This window comes from Babylonia areolata, chromosome 1 (assembly GCF_041734735.1).
Source record: "Babylonia areolata isolate BAREFJ2019XMU chromosome 1, ASM4173473v1, whole genome shotgun sequence".
Classification (NCBI taxonomy): Eukaryota; Metazoa; Mollusca; class Gastropoda; order Neogastropoda; family Buccinidae; genus Babylonia; species Babylonia areolata.
In genome coordinates, this window is record NC_134876.1 from 90,218,672 (window position 1) to 90,224,935 (window position 6,264).

Sequence of the window (6,264 nt, forward strand, 5' to 3'; positions counted from 1 at the left end):
GGGGTTAGCATCCATTCGCATGCAACACACACACACACACACACACACACACACACACACACACACACACACACACACACACACTATTCAAAACGATCCAGTGTCATCACCATCGATGTCTTCACTAACGTCACCATCTTTATCAAGATCGACGTTGTCGTCGTCCTTATCCCCCCCCCCCCCCCGCTCCCCCTCCTTAACCCCCCCCCCCCCCCCCCCCCCCCGTCTCTCTCTCTCTCTCTCTCATTATTCTTCTTAATTTTCTCTAGGATACGCTACACCACCTCTGCCAAGCAGATGCCTGACCAGCAGCGTAACCTAACGCGCTTAGTCAGGCCTTGGGGGGTGGGGGGGGGGGGGGGGAGACAAACAACCAAACGCAATAATAAAGAACATGGGTTTTTTTTAAAAGTCAAAACAAAGGGGCGACTCCCCCCTTACCCCCGCCCGCCATGCTTTGTTTCAGTGAGGAGGAAGCGTGATTTTGCCAGAAAGCGTTGGTACACGGGTCCTTTTGGCTGGCTGTCCCAACCTGTACTGAGGAGATCAGCTGCAAAGGGTGCAGTTTGATCTCGAAGCATAAAAACACTGTTTCAAGCTGCACTTGCTCTCTGTTGAAATATGTTTTTTGTATAAATATTCCTCCGTTGTCATATTTTTTCTCAGTCCTCTCTAGCCTTTAAATTTTTTTTTTTAACTGTACTGCTTGTCTGTCTGCTCATCTTCCCGAGCACTCTTTTTTTTTTTTTTTTTTTGCTGCCCCATCATCTGCACCGTTTCAGTGGCATTACTCCCACGCCGCTCATTTAGATTCCCCCATACACGGCCACACCCGGGTTCGTCCGTCGTAGTTCCAGCGTCGGCAGTCCACAAGGAACCATCGATGTTAGGTCGCCAGGAGGCCACACACCAGAGGAGACCCTGCACTGCTGCTGAGTCACTTCGGTGGTGTTCAGTGGTGCCTGTTCTGTTCCCGAGCACTCTTTGTTCATCCACTGACCTCTCTCTCTCTCTCTCTCTCTCTCTCTCTCTCTCTGCTTGCTGAAGATCCGGATAACTTTCACCGGTCGAACACGCCTTCTCTTTTCATCGCTCCCACTCAATGAAAAACATCACAGCGAAACATTCACTACATAGAATCAATAGTAATATTTAGGTGAGCAATAAAAACATCCGCGGTTCAGCAACACAATCCAAGTCAACATCCCCTTCCATTTCACTCCTGTCCACCCCCTACACTCCACCCCCACCCCCCCTCGCCCCCCACCTCTCTCTCTTCTTTCGATACCGCATGCATACAGACGTACTCAGTTTCTCACGCACTCATAGTTTCGTTTATCTCTTTTTACGTGCTGTTTTTGCATTTCCATTGTAAGAGTTATTGTTGATTTTGTCTTCTGGTTTGTGCGGTGAAAAAGGTATGCCTTTGTGAGACTGGATACTGTTTGTGGATGTGGTATGTGCGCGGGTTCGGTACAGGTGGTGGGTCATAATTGGTGCTTGTTTGTTTGTTTGGGGTTTTTTTAAAAAATAATTTCTTTTTAGCTTTATATGATTTGCTTGGTGCGTGTTTGGGTGAACTGATAACTCTGGTAATATATATCTCTTATTTCTCTCTTTTTTTTTTTTTTTTTTGCTTCGCTTACATTTTTCTTATGACGTCCTGTGAGCCCGTTCCTGCAGAAGGGTATTGCGCTTCAACAGAATCCACCCCGTATTATTATACTCATTATTATCATCATCATCATTATTATTAATGTTTCAATCCAGTTTATTTGTTTATCGTCCTAAGTACACAGACAGTGTGTCCATAACGTATTTTTCATCTTTTTTTTTGTATGTATTTCTTTTCCTCTTTTTTTTTTTTGTCCATTAGATTGCTTCAGATTCTTCTCTTCTCGGCAAAATGATTATGAATGTCCACATCTCTGCGCAATAAAGGGGTTGTGATCACAGACGTTATCTTCCAGAGCATTTCCACATAATGACGCCATATAATTCCGCCTGAACAAGCACTGTCAGGCATGGTGATAATGGAAGTTTACACAACTCTGTCTTAATCAAACAGCATGGGGTTGTGGACATTTTGAACAAAAAGTGAGGAGAATCTCTCTCTCTCTCTCTCTCTCTCTCTCTCTCTCTCTCTCACACACACACACACACACACACGGAAGCGTGCGCGCGCAATCACACACACACACACACACAAGCGCGCGCACACACATCCACACACACACACACACACACACACACACACACACACACACATCTACACAACAGCCTAACTGCACTTATGTCTACCTCAGGGGCCATAGTATGGCTCCATTTGTGGATCATGGCACGAAGAACCCGTGTATTTACACACTCTTACAGCTTAGCCTTTCTGAAACCTTCACCCACGAAAATGCAACTGACATTAATGGGTCTCCCAGCTTTAGCAAAACGTGAACGTTTGGTAAACAGCTTTCAAATACAACGAGATACATGAGGTGTTTGAGTGCATGTTACAGGAGCAAAGAAGTCAGCCTTCCCTCAAGTAAAGTTGGATTTAGCGAACTATTGCCTGACGCCTTCAAGGTTAGCTATTCAGGTCTTGGTTCGGTGAAGGTTGCGATGTTCGAGATCAGCTATGCATGTCTGTGGTGTGGGAGGCCTGACTAGTGGTGTTCCAAGGTCGATCACTGGCTGTCTGAAGGGGTAGATGGGAAGTGAAGTCAAGGCTGTTCTTCTGGCGTTCGAAGGGGAAGTCCTGGCTGTCTGAAGAGGGATGAGGTCTAGGCTGTTCTTCTGGCGTTCGAAGGGAAAGTCCTGGCTGTCTGAAGAGGGATGAGGTCTAGGCTGTTCTTCTGGCGTTCGAAGGGAAAGTCCTGGCTGTCTGAAGAGGGATGAGGTCTAGGCTGTTCTTCTGGCGTTCGAAGGGAAAGTCCTGGCTGTCTGAAGAGGGATGAGGTCTAGGCTGATCTTCTGGTGTTCGAAGGGAAAGTCCTGGCTGTCTGAAGAGGGATGAGGTCTAGGCTGATCTTCTGGTGTTCGAAGGGAAAGTCCTGGCTGTCTGAAGAGTGGTGAAGTCTAGGATGTTCTTCTGGCGTTCAAAGGGGAAGTCCTGGCTGTTTGAAGAGGGGTGAAGTCCCGGCTGTTCTTCTGGCGTTCAAAGGGGAAGTCCTGGCTGTCTGAAGAGGGGTGAAGTCCCGGCTGTTCTTCTGGCGTTCAAAGGGGAAGTCCTGGCTGTTTGAAGAGGGGTGAAGTCCCGGCTGTTCTTCTGGCGTTCAAAGGGGAAGTCCTGGCTGTTTGAAGAGGGGTGAAGTCCCGGCTGTTCTTCTGGCGTTCAAAGGGGAAGTCCTGGCTGTTTGAAGAGGGGTGAAGTCCCGGCTGTTCTTCTGGCGTTCAAAGGGGAAGTCCTGGCTGTCTGAAGAGGGATATGAAGTCTAGGCTGTTCTTCTTGGGTTCCGATGTTGAAGTCCTGTTCCTACCATCAAGCTAATGTGCATTATGTACCCAGATGTGATCTTCAAATGATGAACATGATTATGTTTTTGATTGATTATATGTTTCAAATGGCTAGAATATTTCCATTACTGAAGAATGAACAGGTAGTGGTAATGGTGTTGTTTTGGGCCACAAAAGATTATTATTTTGGTTTTGGGTGTCGTGAGAGGCGTATAAAAGAGTGTTTCTGAAGCCCTTTCCGTTTTCACTCACCATGTGCACGAGTGTCACTGAAATGAAACAAAGGTTCAGATTTCCTTCTGCACGCCCAGTTAGTGTTTTTGTTACTGTTGTTGTTGTACTGGTGGTGGTATGTGTACATGGGTGCTTGTATGTGTGTATATATATATATATATATATATATATATATATATATATATATATATATCGAGAAAGAAGAGGGACACACACAGAGACAAAGAGACAGAGAAAGAGAGAGAGAAAGAGAGAAGGGTAGATTACAAATCAAAATCCAAACATGCTTGTTTTTCTACTTTTTTAAAATTTTTATTTTAAAACACCGTTATATATTACAATGGAAGTATACATAAGTACAATGTCATTTCTACCAAACTTCGCTTCCACCAGATCATTTCGGTAGTGTGGTTTGTTTGTGTTTTTAATGGAAAGACAGGACACTACATACAACCTGACTTTACCACAAGACTAAGTGCATAACAATATAATGTAATGGTCATTGTCTTACAGTTTTATCAAATGCATTAGATAAAATAAAAATCAAATTACATGTGAAAAACAAGAATCAAACTGATCATTAAAGGAAACTGTCGTTTAGATTTCTCTACACAATACTCAAATTGTTGTCCAACAACAGAAAATACAGATGTTATTCACAAAACTGAATGACAAGAAACTAGTCTTATATCATCGTATAGTTGTGTCTATTTGTTATACACCATCTAAAGTTTCATAATTTTGTATAATCTGATTACAAAGCATCCAAGAATGGTTAAATGATAAGTATGAGAAATGTGAAGCCTGGAATTGATACATATCATGATTGCATGCATAATATCAAATATCGATCTCAAAAGAGATCATCCATGTAAAGCCTAAATGTCTATGTATCATTTTTGATATTTTTGCAACAATGCAGAAGAGGAAACGCCTCAACGTTCCTTCACTTTGATAACAAGTTATCAAAATTATATCATTGTTATCTCTATGATCCTGCACATAGGAAAAAATACTAATCAAAAGCATGTGTATTTTCTTCTGTTCATATTCTAATATTTCGTTATTCTACCTGTTGGGATACCTCTATCCATTCTAAGAAAAATCAAGAAGTGAAAATATCGGATTCGTAACAAACGGTCTGTTATACAAATGTGTTTTTGTTGTTGTTGTTGTTGTTTTTGGGTTGTTGTTTTTTTAATCATTTATTTCATAGATTCCACTAACACCAAAGAATCTGTAGTTGAGCTGACACAGTTCCACTGACATACAGGCTTTATTTCTATATGTTACAGTGGCTAATATTTGTGCTTCCCAAAACATTAAGTCATAAACTTTATTCATTATTAGAAGAAAACAAAGGCCAACATGTGTCAATTGAGTTTATGCAGTCTCTCTCTCTTGCTCGCTCGTTCCCTTGCTCTCTCTCTCTCGCACACACACACACACACACACACACACACACACACACACACACATACTCTCTCTCTTGCCCGCTAGCTCCCTTGCTCGCTCCCTCCCCATTACACACACAACACACACACACACACATCTCTCTCTCAATTTGTGGTTACAAACATCTTAGTACAGGGACCAGCTGCTGTGGTGAAGTGGTTAGCGTTGTGGACAGACGAATGGAAGGATGTTGGTCTAAGTCCCAGCAGAAATGAACTTTTTGTTTTTTCAACCTGTGGCCGATTCCTATTCCAGACGAAGACTGGAACCATACAGTCAAGGATCATCCACCTCACAGATGGGTTTCTGGAAGTGCAGGTGTCTGTATCTCTCGGGCCAGGATGACACCAGGATATATTATGAACAGAAAGCACTGAGTATACCTACAGGCTCGTCACATTGACCCAAACCTACAATCGACCTCCTTAGCAACACAGTCATCATCCTCACTCATCATCAATATTGAAAAAAAAGGGGTGGTCCAAGATCCTGTAGCTTTTTATGCTCTGCTTTCATGGTAACATCAGTTTCGCCCCCACCCCCTACCCATCCCACCATTTTCAAACTTGGGGTAAGTTCTTGTCAAGGTCTTCAGTGTAGGCAGATTCGTGAGGGGCGGAGGGGGTATAGGGGGGGGGGGAGGCTGTAGCTGGAAGGACGTGGTGGTTGTGTCCACTCTGGAAGGAAAGCTCACTCTGTCTCCGTGATTATTAAGCAATCATCAACAACAGCAAGGGGCTGAACAGGGTGGCGTCCTGCATTTATTGAATCAAACCTGGCATTACTGAACACAACCAAAGTGATTCGGCAGCAGTGAAAGGTCACCTCTGGTGTGTCATCCTGGCAAACTAACATTGATATTTTTTTCAAAACACTGCCAGTGCTGAGACTGCAGCAGATGATCCCGAGTGATGTGGAGTGATGGCCTAGAGGTAACGCGTCCGCCTAGGAAGCGAGAGAATCTTAGCGCGCTGGTTCGAATCACGGCTCAGCCGCCGATATTTTCTCCCCCTCCACTAGACCTTGAGTGGTGGTCTGGACGCTAGTCTTTCGGATGAGACGATAAACCGAGGTCCCGTGTGCAGCATCCACTTAGCGCACGTAAAAGAACCCACGGCAACAAAAGGG